The sequence below is a fragment of the Gorilla gorilla genome, chromosome 22 (assembly GCF_029281585.2).
Source record: "Gorilla gorilla gorilla isolate KB3781 chromosome 22, NHGRI_mGorGor1-v2.1_pri, whole genome shotgun sequence".
Lineage (NCBI taxonomy): Eukaryota > Metazoa > Chordata > Mammalia > Primates > Hominidae > Gorilla > Gorilla gorilla.
In genome coordinates, this window is record NC_073246.2 from 18,593,559 (window position 1) to 18,611,952 (window position 18,394).

Genomic DNA, 18,394 nt, shown 5'->3' on the forward strand with positions numbered 1-18,394 from the left:
AAGTGAATTTAAGATTCAAGAGCTTCATTTTATATAAACAGTTAATTTCATGCATATTTGATGGACAACTTAAAAGTGAAAAATTCTGATAAGGTGAACTAAATTTTTCATTATTGATATAAGTAATGTGACTTTAAATCTGTTACCTTAATAATTAATTTCTAAGCAAACAAAACAGGTATAAAAATAATCATGGACTATATTCATTAGGTCAAGTAAATAAGAATAAAAACTTCCTAGGTTTTGTCTTGGCCATATAAGGTTTTTGAGGTGTTTTGGGTTCTTTTGTGTTGATTGATAGATTTAACTTTCCTCTCTTCTGAGAAGTTTCTCCCTCTTTGTCAATAGGTATCTGATGATTTGTGAGCCTCAAGTGACTACTCTGTGGAATCATCTGTCCTTGCCTTTGAATTAGCTTTCCCTAGGCCATGAGTCAACATTAGTAGTTTATACATCCAAATTGGTAGGTCTTTATGAAATTCTTCTATGTAGTTGTTCTAGACATATAAGTGAAGTATAAGAAATTATAGATTTACATTGTGGTTGTTTTTACAGCTTCTGGACATCTTTGAGAAAATACTTGGGTGGCACTGAAACACTAGCCAATGGAAGCATTTGATTTTGTAGAATTTTGAAATGCAGTGCCTTACTCGTAGTACACTTCCTAGTCTTGGGGGTGGGAAGACCAGTCTGTAGCTAACTTATTACTGTCTTATACATCATGCTAAAGCCCAGCCTGGGCATTTGTAAACCTCGGGGAGGTTTCTACTTTAGACAACAGTTTTTGTTGAAGGATTACACCACAGTCAGTTCCCTCCATTTCTCCCTCTCTTCCTGGCCCCCCTCCCACCCAACATGGAGCCTTTTCAACTTCTTCAAAGAAGTGGAAAAAAAAGTAGACTCTTTATTAATGGCAGAAAACAAACTGGCTGCTGTACTTCCGAGGCAGCTCTCTAATAATAAAGCAGAGTAGGCACTGCAACAAAGAATTCTTGAATGTACTAAATATATAGGGAAGCCTATTTAAATTCACCAGAGGGGTTTAGAGGACAAGCAGCAGAAAGTTTAGAATTCAATTCAAGCCATGCCAGAAAATGAAAATGTACTTAAAAAAGGATTTCTGAAACAATTGTTCAAAGAAATGTCAACTTTTAAGGTTCTTTCTAGAAGAATGAAATTTGTACTCTAATTTATGTGGTGACTTTTTCAATTAGAGAGGAAAAGTGATTAACAGAATCTCAAAGGAATTGTATCTTATGTTTAAAGAAAACGTGTTCTCTTTCCATAGGATGTTCTCTAGTGAGGGCCACCTAGTGCACTGCCTAAAAACAACCAAATATATTTATGGGACAAAGAGATAATGTATTTTTTTTTTTTTTTTTTTTTAGCAATTAGACATATAACAAATGCTCATCTTACTTTGAAAGAAAAATATTCAACTTTATATTCTTTCTAGTTCATTTTCTCACATTCAGCTCTACGATTTAAAATATTTTAATTGTAACTCTGAAAGAGCAATTTGCTGATAAATAATAGGACTATGTGTTTCTAAATTTAAGAGATAAAAAAGTGATCCCTACCTTGTCTCTTAGTGATTGAGTAAAGAAATTATCGTTGCCCATTATTTACCTATCTATAAGACATGTGTTTCTATAAGGAATGCCCACATCTATAAGAATATATATTTTATTAATCACAATGTTCACTTTCTTTATAAAAACTGCTTATAAAGATCCCAGCACTTTGGGAGGCCGAGGTGGGCGGATCACGAGGTCAGGAGATCGAGACCATTCTGGCTAACACTGTGAAACCCCATCTCTACTAAAAATACAAAAAATTAGCCAGGCCTGGTGGCAGGTGCCTGTAGTTCCAGCTACTTGGGAGCCTGAGGCAGGAGAATGGCGTGAACCCAGGAGGCGGAGCTTGCAGTGAGCCGAGATCGCGCCACTGCACTCCAGCCTGGGCGGCAGAGCGAGACTCCGTCTCAAAAACAAACAAACAAACAAAAAAACTGCTTATAAATTTTATTCAAGGCCAGTATGGTCTTGACTGATGAGTGAAATTTCATACAGGCTTTCCTTAATATCTTCTTTTAGAAGTAACATAGATATTGGAAAAAAAAAGATTGTTTTTCTTTGTCCTCATGGATTGCAAGTTTTAAAGAGAATGGAGGCTTGGACTTGCTAGTGACCATCTTTGTCGCCATTGTGGAGAGATTCTACCTGAGAATGAAACCCACATGGAATTCATCAGTTCCGCAGTATAATTTGTCAGCTTAAAATAAGATATTTATTTATTAATGCATCTATTCTTCCCACCCTCCCCCAAGTTCTCTCTGCTGGCTCTGCCTCTCCCTCTCACCTGATATGTTCTCCCTCTTTCTTTCTCTTTCTCTTTCTCTCCAATGTTGACTTCATTCTCAGGTAAGCTTTCTGAATGTGGTGGCAAAGATGGCCACATACAACTTCAGACTTGCATCATGCATCATCCTACAGCCTGTGAATCCAGGAAAAATAAACAAACAAAAAGATTCTCTTTATGCCAACATCAATTTCAGTTGTCAGAAAATCTTGGATTGGCTCTGTTTTGGTGACATGCCCATATGTGGATCCACTTATTTGATAAACAAGGACTACTCTGATTGGATGGCCAATGTAGGGAGGCAAAAGAAGGCTAGCCTATCAAGGTCATGAGGAATGAGTGAGGGTCTGTCAGTGGTAGAAAGTGAAAGGAATTTAAAGCAGGCAGGAATGTAATGGAACACACAACCACCACTACACATTTTTTAATTACTGAGTATAACGATGATTGATAGGCTTTTGAAAATGTTTGTCTTGGTAAACTCACTGGTACCTATCAATGTGTAGGCAACATTAGTTTATTTTGCCAAATGACCTCTTACAGCATGGAAACTATAAAACATCTGCTGCAGCAAATCTCAACCTTGAGTGTCATGAGATTAATTACTTTTATTAACACTTTCCATAAGCATGTAATATATGACATATACCAGGAAACTCAGCATTTGGTCTCACTTAGGAATTTGAAATTTTAAAAATTATTTAAGATTACTAGAAATTGTTTGGTAAAGAAGAGATGATTATTTTTTTCTGTAGCCTATTGTGTCTATTCTTAACCACCATATGATCAGACCATTTCCTTACAGCAAATTTTATATCCTCCCCACTTTTACCTCTAATGTTAGGGATAATTCGTGCTGATTCTTGGAAATTTTTATTTTTGTTTATGAATTAATTTCTTCCTCTACTACTATTATACATATATATATGCATTATATATACATATGTGTGTGTGTTTGTGTGTATGATGTATATATGATGGCTACAGTTATAAAATAAGGATGTTAGATTCTTATTCCGTATCCTTTACCTTGTTGCTCTTTTGTTTATCATAGTATGACCTGGGTGGTTTTTAACATTTTACCATCAAGAAGTACTATTTAGGAATCTTTCTCAATGAGAAAGAGATTAATTTACTATGAATAATGGTTCTAATGCGAAACATTTTGGGCTTTTGTTGTGATGCAGATGAGCAAAGCCATAAATATAATTTAGAGAGTTTGAAAATGTATTTTAACATTCACAATTCTTCTTACTAATTAATCAAATTACAAAATTATGCTGTGGCTTCCAGTATATTAAAATAAGTTGTCATATTTGGAACATCTGTTTATGGTCCTATTATGAATATGTATTTCTAAAGGGCTGAAATATAGATTGCCATAAATAATGTTTGCAATTTAGTCCGTGGAAAAATGATACCTACTTCCCTTCACAATGCTTGTTTATTTCCCACGAAGTAAATCTTCCAGATTGTATTTTATCATTTTCTTGTCAAGACAGAGGAAAAAAGACTCGGGTCTTACTTAAGCCTTGCTGATTGGTTAAGAAAAGAGATGGCTGTCATCGGCAGCCTTGCCAGACACTGTACCGTGGCTCCAGACAGTCAGCTGGTACTATCGCTTTGTCTCAACTATAAATCACAGTCTCGTAATGGCCAAGGCTGACACCTTGACATTTTCAAGAAGAGTAAAAGACCTGATTTGAATGGAAATCAATTTCATTTCACAAATCTTGGGTGACTACTCCAAGCCTTTTCTTGTGTCTTCTTGAGACTTATTTGGGATTTTCATGATCATCAGAGGATTATTTGAGTGTTATATTATGACTTTTTAAAGCTATAAAACCATATTCTTACTTCCTTCTTCATTCCTAACATGAGAAAATTGATTTTTAAAGTTTTATGTAAGAAAAATCAGTAATAAGCACTGATAGTTTTAAAATGGCAATAGCAGCCAATGCTGTTTAGTTTTGCAAAACTTTTGTAAAATGTTCTCTGATTTAAAAGTACAAGCTGTGTACACACGTATCCAGATTAACCTTTGATTACCTGATAATAAATATTAGCAATTATCAAGTGATTTTGCACTTCAATCAAGCAGGTCTCAATGAAACTTAAAATCTTTTGAAAAGTATTTTCGCTTTTATGTTCTTAGACATAACAAGAAAGTTTTAAGCTTTAAATTTTAAGTATTCTAGAGTCAATGATGACTAAAAAGTACTTAATTATGTTAGATGGGACCTTGCATTCAATTGCATCAGATCTTTTGACCATTCGACCCAAGTGACACAGAAATAATTTCATACTTTACTAGTATGAAAAGAAAGTCTTTTTAGGGCTTTTAGGAGCTTGGCATTGAATGTTTAAAATGTTTAATATACTTATTCTGTTACATCTTTCTCCTTTAGAAGAATACTACAATAATTTCTTTAAAAGCATGGAGGGGAAGACATTTCTTCTTTCCTGGTGTTTTGTCTTGATCCCTCTCCAAGAGTGATCTAAGCTCAGTAAAGCCTTGGTCTTCTAGACACAATATGAATGGAAAATGTTAACCTTACCTATCTCTCTTTTTTAAGTATGGAGGGATTACCACAATGCCTTGTGATGATTTCTCTTCATCTTCATTGTTAGTCCTCAACTTTGTCTCAAATCATAATTTTAAACAGATAAACTTTGATTGTTAAATTCATTATTTTGTAAAGCCCTGTGAACCGGTGAAATTACACACAGTTACAAACAGGATTCCCAACCCTTAAATCTTTTTATTCATCCTTTTATCCATCTACTCGTTCATTCATAATCTATACAGAACATGATCCTACTGAGGTCATGAGTTCGAGACCAGCCCGACAAACATGGAAAAACCCCGTCTCTACTAAAAATACAAAATTAGCCAGGCATGGTGGCACATGCCTGTAATCCCAGCTACTCGGGAGGCTGAGGCAGGAGAATCGCTTGAACCCGGGAGGCAGAGGGTGTGGTGAGCCAAGATTGCGCCATTGCACTCCAGCCTGGGCAATAAGAGCAAAACTCCATCAAAAAAAAAAAAAAAGAAAAAGAAAAAGAAAAAAGAACATGATCCTATGCTACGTAGGTGGGAAATACAAAATAAAATTAGAATTCCTTCTTTACAAAATACGTTCTTATGAGAATTTTTTTAAAAAACAAAAAAGTTATCAAGTCAGAAAGTGATCTATCCACAAAGGAGATGTAAACACAACGTTCTGATGTTTTGGGATTGTAGAAAAGGCATTTTTTGTTGTTGTTGTTGTTTTTGGTTGTTTGTTTGTTTGTTTGATGGAGTTGCTCTGTTACCCAGGCTAGAGTGCAGTGGCATGATCTTGGCTCCCTTCAACCTCTGCCTCCTGAGTTCAAGCGATTCTCCTGCTTCAGCCTCCAGAGTAGCTGGGACTACAGGCTCCCGCCACCACACCTGGCTAATTTTTTGTATTTTTAGTAGAGATGGGGTTTCACCGTGTTAGCCAGGATGGTCTCGATCTCCTGACCTCATGATCCGCCTGCCTCGGCCTCCCAAAGTGCTGGGTTTACAGGCGTGAGCCACCGCGCTTGGCCTGAAAAGGCATTTATTTTAGTCATTGAAAATCAAGAACAATTCCTTGGTGGAGGCTGCATTTAGCTGGTCCCTAGATAGGAAGGATTTCTAAAGAAAGTGATGGAAGGGCTTGGGTTTCTGGGAGACTATACAGTATACACAAATGTGCAGGAACAGGAAAGCTGGGCTATGTTTGGCAATAAATGTTGTTGCAAAGTTAGGTGCATTGTTGGAAAGTTAGTAATTGAGTGCCTAATAAAAAGTAAGCAGAAATCAGTTGATGGAGTAGCTACAGAGTTCAGGGAGGTTCTCCTGGAGATTGTGCAATTTTACAATGGAGTAGGCACTGAGGACCTTTTAAATATTTGGGGACAGATGCAAGGATGTAAAGTGCAAGATTAATCTGTTTCCAGTCAATATGGCTTAATACTCCAATCCAGAGGACCTGTCAGAATTACTGAGCAAGCTTTATGTAGACACACCATTTTTCCTACCCCGTAAATTCTGACTCACTAGGTCTGGGGTAGAGAATGTGCAGGTGTGTTTTGTAAAAGCTCCTAGATGACTGGCTAACACACAAATTGAGAAAGACTTGGATAGAGAATGCTGAAATGAGAAAATATAAGGGATTATTAGATAGAAATAAAGACGATTGCAATGTGTAGGAAGAACAAAAATGGAGATATAAACCAGGGTTTCCTACATGAATTTCACATGCTCCTAGACTTTTGGGGTTTTATACTCCTATGAGAGTGCATGTAATATTTTGAGTGTATGTCTATTTTTTTTCTGGAAAAGGTGATCTAACCATGTATATAATATTTTCAAAGACTAAAATCACCCAAAATTAAGAACTACTAGGGCCAGTTAGTATGAAGTAAATGGGAGAGAGTTCATGAATCTACAATTGGAAGTATTTAATGACAGAGTAGATTGCATAGGGATGAAATTTGTGGAAAGAAAGAAAGGCAGAGAAGATTTCATAAAGTTTTTCTACCTGTTGATACTAAAAGAATTAGAATCATCATATTCCTTTTGTGAATTAGCATTAACTTCCTCTTAGACTTGTATTTCAGTTAATAGAACTTTGATGTTAGGTATGGTGTGAATGTGGCACCACAGGAAGTTGTTGAAGCAGTAGTGAAAAATTTAGAGATGACTACATAGCTTCAGAAATCATTCTTCTAGAAACATAGTTGAACACTTTTGAAGTTAGGGATCAGGTTGCTTCCATCTTGTTGCTCTAGTAGAAATGCAAGGAGAAAAATAAAGGCACTGCACTCCCTTTTAAGGAAACAATTTGGATTTTTATAAACAGAATCTACTATGTCCTTAGAACTTAATCACAAGTTACACAAAGTTTTGGAGCGGAGGGGTGCATGAAAATGCAGACTTAATTCTAGGTAGTTATTTACCCAGCTAAAAATCAGAAGAAAAAAAGCAGTAGATATTGAAGAAAAACTATCAACCTGTCATAATGAACATCAACAATTTTGAAGCATCTGATAATAAATGAACCCAACCATAATATGAGGATATTTATCTCAACCTTCTCCTTAAATAATATATTTTGCTTAGAAAGATGTACAGATTTCTTTATAACATATCTTATGACACATTTTAACACCTGTTTTATACAGGTGATTCATATCCTGAAAAGATTAGAACGCTTCCATGTTCAACTGGAAAGATAATATTACTGGTTGCAAATGCAGTTAAACCTATTCCAATGTTACTAAACCTACTAGTCTTGAACCACTTTAAAACAATTTAAGATATTTTCACATTATCTAAAGATAACTAGGTTTTTTTACAAAATAAATTAAAGTCTGGGGAAGGACAAAAGAAAAAGTAACAAACTCTTACAGATGGCTGATAGCAAATGTTCATTTTATAAAATTATAAAATGAAAAATTCCAGACTAAATAGAAAAACAAAAACAACTATTAGTCTCATCACCCAGAGAATATCTCCTATTATGGTACAATGTAAACTCACGTGCTCTATCTCTGTCCACCATCACATACATGCACTCAATATTTTTATAATCTTTTGTAACTTGTTTTTCAATTGTTATATACCGAATACTTTGCCACATATTATTTTATCATATGCTTATTATGTTATTGTTTTATGATACACTAATATAATTTATTTAACCAGTCAGCTCACAGGTGTACATTGAATTTACTTCCACCTTATTTTTAACTAATATAAACACTACTGTGTTGATAAATACACATACATATAATTATATGTAGTGATTCCCTGGGTATATTCATTGGAACAGATGATAATGGCCTGAATGAAGGTGATGGCAGTGGGATTAGAAAGGCAAAGAGGGATCAGAGAAAATTTAGAAGGTAGAATTAACAGAGTCAAGTGATTGACTGTATAGTTGAATGATATCTGGAAAACTTAAACCAAAATAATTACCTCCTAACATTATGCTGTTGCTCTATTGTTCTCTGCTCATTTGATCTATAACATTTCTTTCTTTCATGGGAAGGAAGATGCAATCAAGAATAGAATAAACAGAAGATTTGAAGTGACTGGTAGATTATTTTTTAAACTCATAGCAAGTGTAATGAGCCCTAAACAAATTGGTCTGGTTTGGAAGAGATAGACTCACAAGAAAAAAAAAATGGTTTTACTTTTAATTTCTAAAGTTCATGGCCAGAAATATTAGCCTAATCCTAGAGACCTGGATCATAGAACTTATCATAGTTAACTATCAAATAGAGAAGACTTTAGGATATGATCTGAAGGTAGTCATCCATCATATAGAACACCATGATACTTTCTAGACTGGGGTCAGTGAAGAGACTAGTATCCTAGAGAGAGAAGAAAAAATTGAACATAGGCAAATATTCCTTATTTCACTCCTAGTTTTACACTAGTGGTCGTTAGTGTCCTAGAGAGAAAAGAGAAAATTGAATATAGGCAAATATTCCCTATTTCACTGCTAGTTTTACAACCTCTAGGGGAGGGAGTGAAAATCAGAGATGTGTAATTCCACCTTTATTATACACTAAATTCTCATACATTCTAGAATATTCTAGTCCATTTTAATATTGTAGATACAATAGTAATAACTATTGTTCTAGATTTTCTTTTCCTTTTCAGTGAGTGAATTAAGAACCTTGAAAACTGGAATCTTTTTTTCATGGAGCTTATCCAGGGGTAGCATAGGACATAGTCTTTTTTGTTTTTCCTAAGTTTCATTCAGACTTTACTTTTTCTTCTGTCTTTATGCAGATAATCAAGTACTTGATCCTTAGCAGATAGGCTCATTTATTCACTTACTCAGTCAACAAATACATTAAATACCTTCCATATGGAAAGCAAATTATTTTAAGTTGTAAAATTAATTTCAGCTACAATTTATTGTATTACATTTTTTGATGTTAATTGAACATATCAAGGCCTTTATGCTGGTTGGAGCATATGCTTCACACAGATCGCACTTAGTATTTTAAGATTATAATTAGAAATAAACAAAGCAGGCCAGGCGCAGTAGCTTATGCCTGTAATCCTCGCACTTTGGGAGGCTGAGGCAGGTGGATCACCTGAGGTCAGGAGTTTGAGACCAGCCTGGCCAACATGGCGAAACTCCATCTCTACTAAAAATACAAAAATTAGCCAGGCGTGGTGGCGCATAACTCCCAGCTACTTGGGAGGCTGAGGCAGGAGAATTGCTTGAACCTGGGAGGCAGAGGTTGCAGTGAGCCAAGATCGCACCACTGCACTCCAGCTTGGGTGACAGCGAGACTTTTAAAAACAAACAAACTACAACAACAAAACACAAAGCACAAACACACAGAGACACACCTACCCACAAGCCTGTAAGAAATATTGATGATGGTGCTAAAGAAAATGTGTGAAGAAACACTTCAGAAAGACTGTCGTGGCACATCTTTTCAAAATCATTGACTAAACACACCAAGAGAAAAAAAAGAATGATTTCTTTGTTAGTGCTTCTAGTATCTTTCTCAAGAATTCAAGTGGAACAGAGAATCCGGTGAAATTTGGTGCTTTGCATCATTACTAAACTCATATCTGCAAGGTAATCATGTGTGATAAGGCTAAAATGTAAAAGCACTTAAATCAATAGCTCTTTCAGATGTTTTTCTGATAAAATTGCTTCATTTACTTTCCTAACTAATTTATATAAGTAAAAAGATTAAGAGAAAAACTTATATTAGGAGTAACAGGATCCAAAGAATGTATTGAACTTCATTGTTTTAGTTGGCATCTTTGCAAGCCTTTTAATAATTTGACCTAAGAAACATCTATCTTAGAAAGGGGTATACTTTCTGGCTTCATTTACTTGAAAATAAATTAAGTTAGGGTCATAAGCAGAGGTTAGGTTACTTCTACCTGGAAATTAGTCAGAAATTTGATTTTGCCCTTTGTATTGCTTTTCTGCCCCCACACCTCAACACACCTTCTGTAATCCTAAAGTTCCCTTTCTTGCATCGTGGCAGTTTAAAGGAATTTGAAGTTGTGGATTTCCATATTTACATAATTACATACTGAATATATAATATAATAGGGTAGGGTAAAGTGTTTTTAAAAGGTGTGACATCTTAAAGAAAATCCACAGATATCATAAGTGAGTCTAATTTATTGGCAAATTTCAGGCTATGTTCTTAGTCATATTTCTGCTAGAAGAAACCTACTTTCCATTTTGTGTTTTCTCATTTGCATTACTGCAAAGTTATTCATGCATATGAAAAGGATATTATTCATCTCTGTATTCCTTTCTCTCCTTATTCCAAACCCAATGGTTTTATGAGTTATACATAAAGAAACACACTGCTGTATCTATATGTTTATACGTAGATATCTATGTGATTCAAATTTGGTATTACAGCTGGATAGCAACCCCAAGTGATAACATTATGTGCTACATGTGTCTTATTACATCATTAATGACATACCAAAATTGTCAAATATGTTGAAATCCAACAATTGTAACTGACAAGCTTTAGCATGATTTGCCTCCATTGGGAATGAAAAAGAAATAGAGGAATGTATTTCTGAATTCTTCCTCAAAGTGCATATGGCTGTATGATAAGCTCTTGTTTCTTACCTGCTAATATTTTTAGTGAGATGCTGTTGTCACAGTATTCATGGTAACTGGTTTCTGAAGTTTTTATGTGCATAAAGCCGTATCATCTCCTAAATTGAAATTCCAGTGATATTCCAGAAGGAACTATGAAGGTGAACTGGCAAGAAGAAAGATGACCAACCTGACAGGGCTTTTTTCCTTTCTCTAATGTTTGATTCTTCTTATCTCAATATCCCAAGGAAATTATTTCACTTGAAAGTTTAGGCAGAATCCACAGAAAAAAAAAATTTCTCTTTTCTACCCTCCAGTTCTACTCCTACCCCTTAGAAAAGCAAATGGTATTGCTTCAGTTCTTGAAAGTTTTTCCTTAAAATATCTTGGCATTTGCAAGGCAGAGGAAAATAGGGTTGACAGTGAATTTCATGGACACAAACCTCATTCATGACAATGATGAGGTATTCAAGATTTCTCACCCTTTGTGTCCTGCTTTATGTGTATTTAGTGATGGCATGAAGGAGGAGAAAGAGGAAGCTTATACTTTTTTCTTTAAAATTAGAAAAACGACATTTAGCCGTTAAAGAGTGGAATCGTTTTTAAGCCCGGAAGACACTGTAATTGCATTTTCCTTTTCAATAATTGTAGCAGATATGAAAGTGAATAGACAATGGCAGTCACATACAGAATAACCTGGTTTCCTAGATGGACCCACTTGTCGGAGATCAAACGGCTACAGCACATTTAGGGTTACACTCTCTTTCCCTTCCTCCTTATTCTCAACTGCAGTGGAGCTTGTTCCAAAGTTGCCATGGTAACACTATATCTGGCTGCTAGCTCTGTCGTAAGTTATTGAACTGAGACTGGCTTTTGGTTTAGCAGATAATTAGGTTCTGTCTCACAGGTTCATTTTCCTGTGACTGGGACGTGAATATGACCTACAGCTGGCCCCAATTTCAGTGTCACAGACAAAACTTTAACCCTTCCAAGCTCCTCTGGCACACTCCTAAGCACCGCTTGTGTGGTAGAGGAAGTCCAGTGTATCTCACCCATACCTTGAGGAGGATTACCAAGTCCTCACTTTATTTTTTATCTTTAGCATAACACTAAAGAAAATATAGTGAAGGTTGTACACATAGAGCATTTTCAAAATAAAAAATATAACAACAATGTGATCTATAGTTGTGTATTTTATATATACTACATGAAACTGTTTGTAGTCATATTATTTCCTTGAGTCTCTAATAATTTTTAAGTCACACTGAAATTTCTTTTGTTATAATTAGGAATCCACAGAATTTCAATTTCAAAACCTCTATTCTCAGAAATATTAGGTGGGTACTTTTATTCTCAGCTTTGAGAACTGTCTGCCAGTTCATTGACACTCCTCTCTCTGCTCTTATATACCCTGAATTATAGCTGACATTAAAAGGTTCCATTGGAGTCACAGGCAGACCCATATGACAGGGAACACCGCTACCACTCTACTAAATGCCAAAATGCTCACTCAGGGCTTAAATCTTGCTGGCTTGGAAAACCAGCTACTTTTGCATGTTGTATTTGGAAGATTTCATTCAGTTAAATAGCTGCCCTTTGTTTAAGACAAAGAAAGAAACATAACTTTGGGAACAGATATTGAATTCACAATATCCATGGCAACACAGAGAGCTGTGGAATTACTAAGAGAAGATGTACCTTGGTATGTCAAACAATGGGAAAGACCTTCAAGGAAATCTGTTTAAAATTTTTAGTGTATATCACGTAGAAGCTTAACATGAAAAGGTAAGAAAGGAATAGGGAGAGTTGAGTTTACCAGAATTAAAACATGAGTTAAAGGAATTCCATACCCTAATTGGCTGAAGGATCACCTAACCATGTTAATAGTGACAGGTAAAATTTGTGAAAGGGAAGATTAGAAGATTCAACAATTGCATATTGGACTTACGATGTGTGTGTGTGTGTGTGTGTGTGTGTATGCGTGTGCACATGTGCACAGGCATATGTCCCGCATAGACTATACTCTATTTTAATCCGTGCCTTTCATTCTCAAACTCTAGATGACAAGAGCACCTCAAAGGCAGCAGCCTCAAGGAGCAGCCATGGCCCCAGAGTTGTCGCACGGATGCAGAAAACTTAATGGAGGAGGCTGAGGTCAGAATGGGAAGAGTTTTTAAAAAGTAAAAAGGGGAGCTAATATGTGAGGAACTGATTGCTGTGCATTATTTTCCACTGAACAGACCTTCTTTTAACTTCTAATCTCAAGCACATAGCAGCTGTTGTTTTCATATTAAAGATCAGTAAGTGTTTGTTGAATGAATGTATAAATTCTTCCCCAATCTCTGTTCCATGTAATAAGAACTAAGTTAGCATTCAATTATAAAGAGGACTTAGAAAGTCTGCAGACATTTTTGATCAAAAATCCTTTTAACTGTCTTCTTATGGTTCCCGGTAACACCTAAGCCCAAAAAACTCAGGTCATTTCTTGCCTATACTGTTACAATAGCCTCATAATAACTAGTCTTCTCCTTTATCAACCACAGTCGTCTCCACTACACAAAGAAGAGAGGGTGCTAATCTAAAGTGTAAATTATTTTAAATCAGCACCCTTCTTGTAATTTCCCAGTGGTTTTTCCTGTCATAAGAATAACATGCAAAATTCCTTGCTTGCAAAGCCAGGTATGACCTTGCCCCGCCTACCTTACCGGCATCGTCTCTCATGACTCTTCCGCTTTTTCACTCTCCATCTTGCCTTTTCCCAACCATGCCTGCTAGTGAGCCTTAGCCCTTGTGTTCTCTCTGCCAGGGATGCATGACTGGCTTCTTTACTTTATTCTGATCTCTCTGCTCAAATGTCATCTTTTTAGAGATAGCTTTCCTAAACATCTTTAAAAGTACCCCATTAACTGTGAAACACCTTTCCTGCTTTAAGTTTTCTTCATAGTACTTATCACTTCCTGATATTATGTTAGACAACAAGCAAATAAGTATATGCTGTTCCCACTAAAATATAAGCTCCATTTGAACAGGAGCCTTGATTATTCCTGAGTATACCCCTAGTGCCCAGAACCTAGTAGGGCTTTAATAAATATTAGATTCATTTGTTGCATGAAAAAATGAATGAATAATTGAATAAAGATATCCAGGTAGAGTGTCCGGGCAGCCCAACCTATGTGAAGCCAGTACAAGAATGTTTCTGTGACATAGTGAATGCAATTATTCCTCTAAATGATGAACTTGCATGAGCACACAAGGATAAAATTAAGCACGTAGTTTAGATTTCTGCAAGTCTCTTCCTCAGATTGAGGAAAAACAAAGAAATTGAGCTTATTCTCACCTCATTCTTACATGAACTAAATCCAGAATAAAGCATCATTTATATACCAAGCACATCCCTACCTCAGCCACTCATGGAATACTTTATCTGTAAAGGGACAGATAGTAAATATTTTTGGCTTTGGGGACCATACAGTCTGTGTCGCCACTACTCAGCACTTCTGTTGAGGTGTGGAATCAGCCCTAGACAACACATAAACAAATAGGCGTGGCTGTGTTCCAATAAAATGTTATTTATAAAACTAGGAAATCAGCAGATTTAGTCCACAGGCTGTAGTTTGCTGACCCTTGAATTAGAGAGTCTTCCCCAAATCCTCTTCCCAAGTTATTGAAAGAATGCCCATAGGACCATAGCTCCCTCACCTGGTTCTTTCAAGAAATGAGACAAATTCAGGGATGGTTGGAGGGTGGAACGCCTACCTGTGACATGACTATTGAGCCTGATTTCTTTCCTTTTATCTCTTTAAAGTGAGTCAGGTCTTAGCTTTAAACTGTCTCTAAAGTGGCAATAACTGGGCCATGTCAAATACTCCCAATGACAAAATTTCTTCTTGGAGAATGAATGAGGGTTGCATACAGTGGTGTGTTGGTAAATGTTTAGCAACTGGCTCTCTTACTGATTTCTGTAGTGTAAATTCTCCCATCCTGGCCATCTGAAACTACCAATATGATGTCACTTAATGTAGAGTTGGGAAAAGACAGTCTCTTGAATAAGTATGAGCTGGTTCCAGCCCACTGCTGAACACATATTTAAAAGCTACAATAGCTCTGCTCACTGCCATTGCAGAGTCTGGAGGAAAGAGTAGTGGGCTTGATAGGAGCAATTGGCTGGATAATCTTTTGCAATGCCAATAAATAATGAAAAAGTATATAAATATCATGCTGTATAGAAAGCTTTCAAGTTCAGTGTTTGGTTAAAATACATACTCAGTAAATGGTAGCTATTATCGTCTTAGTTTAAGTTATTGCAAGCATTAAAATTAAATGTTTAGCTACAGACTCAATCCAATTTTAATGTCATTGTGTTAATAAGGCCTCTTAACATTGAAGCAACAAAGATAAAGGAATTTTTTTGTAGCTATTCACGATTCTGCCCAGCTCAAGGTAAAGATAGCAACAAAATACTCCAACCAGAATAAAAGAAGTCTCCACTTGACTGCAGCTCTTCACAACACTTCATAAGGGTCAAGCTGTGTTAGTTTCCTTCAGTGTTAAAGAGAATGCGTCTTAAGAGAATAGTTCAATTATTGATTGAATAGTAGGTTCAAGTTGACTATAATCCCGACTAATATACTCTAAGACCAGGGATGGGCCAACAGAAGGGTAAAGTTTTCCACTCAAGTCTCGAGGCAAACACTCAGATAGAAGTAGTAATATGGATGCCTTCTATTATTTGGTCACATACAATACTGTTCCAGCCCAGTTGTGCAAAACTGGTGAAATAAAAGGCAAAAATATTGACAACAGTTTGGGTAACTGGATTCCAAAATGAGCATCCATCTAAGAGAAATTAATGAAAAAAAAAGTATATGGACCTTGAAATCCATTAATACACAGTTTAGGTTTAAACACTCAGTTTTTGTTAGAAAAGACTAACATATGCTGTTTTGAACACTACAAAAGTGCTTTCTGAACCATTTACTCTCAAACCTCCTCCACCCATTCCCCTCCATCTATAACGCTTTCTGCACATCTGTAAAAGGTATGACTTAGTGTTTGGTCTGTGAAATAAGGTTAAAAAGGAAGCATTTCTTTTTACATTCTAGCTAATGTTGATATTTTTCTCATGCTTCTATTAGCACATAATTCAGATACATTAGTTTTGAAGTTTTGAATCTTCTCTGCTTCTTGAGGGCTCTCTGTTCTAGATCAACATTATCTGTGGAACACCAGCCAAGTCCTGGGCAGAATCCTCCCCATTGTCCAAATATTACTGAATCAGTTGAGTTTTCTCTGTTGTCAATGAATTATTCCACATGTTTCTTTGCTACATTTTCTTTTGGCTTTCTGTTCACAGTAAATGATAGCTTTTGTTTTTAAAAACTTCTATTACGAAAATTCCAAATATATGCAAATTAGAGAGAATAGCATAATGAACCTCTATGTGCTTATCACACATATAGGTTCAACTAATTAAATTATATCAATTTATGGCCAATCTGGTTTCATTTATAACATCATTCGCTCATTCCTAACTCCCTGGATTATTTGATTGACATGTTTCTAAAGTTCCTTTTAATCTATAGGTTCCCCCTCTCATTTAATCTTTTGCAACTTATTCATTGATGAAACTGGGTTATTTGTCCTTTATTGTTTCTCTCATTCTGAAATATGTTGTAATGTCATTAACCATATTCTTCTTTCCTGTATTTTCCGTAAGCTTTGAGCTAGGCAGAAATATTTTAATCAGATTCCTTTTTTTTTCTTTTAGCAAGATTTCTTCATAAATAATATTGTATGTGTTCATGAAAATAGAAATAAAAATAGAAATAAAGAAGAAATAACAGAAAAAGGACAGAAATTGTTAAAAATTTTTTATGAAAACAGATAGTAAATAACATTGTAATAAATCCCAACAGAACATAGAGAACCTGACTTTATTGACATTAGTGGGAGGAGGTTTGTGATTTTAAAACTATATATTATGGTTATGTCATCTAAAAATCAAATATTTAAGCACATATATTAAAATTAGTCATCATTACATTTTTCCAAAATAAAAAATAAAACTAAACCAACCTTAACCATCAGTGATTCCATCAACTGAGCAAGTTTGAGTAGCATTACCCTAGTGAATATCAGACTATCGATTATTCTACTCATGTACCTGAAATTGGATAACAGTATGAAGAATTTCCTGAACAAATACAAGATACATATTTAGACTCTCTCCAATCTAGAGGAATACTTGCTTCTTGTCAGAATGAAGAATGAGGAGTATTGTTTTAGAACTGGACTTCTTTGATGACCCTTAAGTAAACCAATATGGACCAGATAACAGGAGCATTTCAAAGCATCAGAATTTTGGGGGATTCTTGTGGTGGAGCACAATGAGGCATTCCAGCCTACTCTAAGAAAATAGTTCATCCCTGTCAATATCCTGGGAAGCAGAGTTCAGATAAAACTATGAAGACACAATGTAAAATGTCAGTTGTCTTTGCAAAACATAAGTATATGTGTATTCTTGGGAATGGGGGGAAGTATGTAATTATTTGTGGCTTTTCAAAAATGAATGGCTTTTGAAAAGCCACCTCTGTAGTGCCTTTTTGATTCCTCTTATGAAAAAACAAACCTGGAAAAATTAGTAGTCTTTAATTTATAGTTAGTTAGCACATTATGACAGAACTTTAATCTCATAGCTCACTAGGTAGAAATGAAATAATACATTTTCCCATTATATATTGATTGGAGTTAATTAAATATAGTTAGTATTCCATTTACATTGATGCTTTTTGTTCAAATCTATGGTATTATGTATAAATATGCCAATTATTCAGTAAAACATCACTAAAATTAGACCTATATTGTTTTGAAACTGTTAGAAAATATCTTCTTTGAATTCTGAGAGCTGTGTTATATTAGTTTAAGTAGTTATCTTGAAATTCTGAAGTTCCTTGAATCTATTTTAATTTTGTATCAGGAATTGGAGAGGTTTTTCCAGAAAAGTGTTACTTAAATGCACCAAATGCAATGTGGGAATTTTGACCCACTTCTTGTACTTCTATTTTCCTGCTGTTTTTGCCCCCAAAGGAAGAATATAAACATTTTGCTTACTGTAACACATTGCTTCATTATGATATATTATTGTTACCATTTTTTAAAAAAGAATGTTTCTAGGTTTTAATTAAGCTCCTTCACCTAATATGTAATTTTAAAGTTATTATTTCATATAATATCTAACTTGCCACAGTTAGGAACCTGGAGCAGACTGAACCTTTGGACAAAATAATGCCATTATTATGAAAATAGAAAAGCATAGACCAGGTGTGGTGGCATATGCCTATAATCCTAGCACTTTGGGAGGCTGAGGTGGTTGGATCACTTGAGGTCAGGAGGTCAAGACCAGCCTGGCCAACACA

The 18,394-nt window shown here is 35.4% G+C and overlaps 2 long non-coding RNA genes across 3 annotated transcripts in view; one reads left to right on the forward strand and one right to left on the reverse strand.

The window, feature by feature from the left end:
* LOC101146410 (uncharacterized) overlaps positions 1–16,836 on the forward strand; it is a 194,540-nt gene extending 177,704 nt beyond the window's left edge. Inside the window, exons 4-5 of one of the 2 annotated variants that reach the window (XR_008674840.2) lie at positions 349–463; positions 13,040–16,836. This is a non-coding gene — a long non-coding RNA (uncharacterized lncRNA). The remainder of the gene's footprint in view (positions 1–348; positions 464–13,039) is intronic. The other variant, XR_008674839.2, reaches the window with a different exon arrangement.
* Positions 1,421–11,653, reverse strand: LOC129529345 (uncharacterized). Its single transcript, XR_008674842.2, has 3 exons — positions 11,010–11,653; positions 2,362–2,496; positions 1,421–2,222 (listed from the first exon to the last, which is right to left on the reverse strand). It is a non-coding gene; the product is annotated as an uncharacterized lncRNA (long non-coding RNA).
* Positions 16,837–18,394: the final 1,558 nt, after the last annotated feature.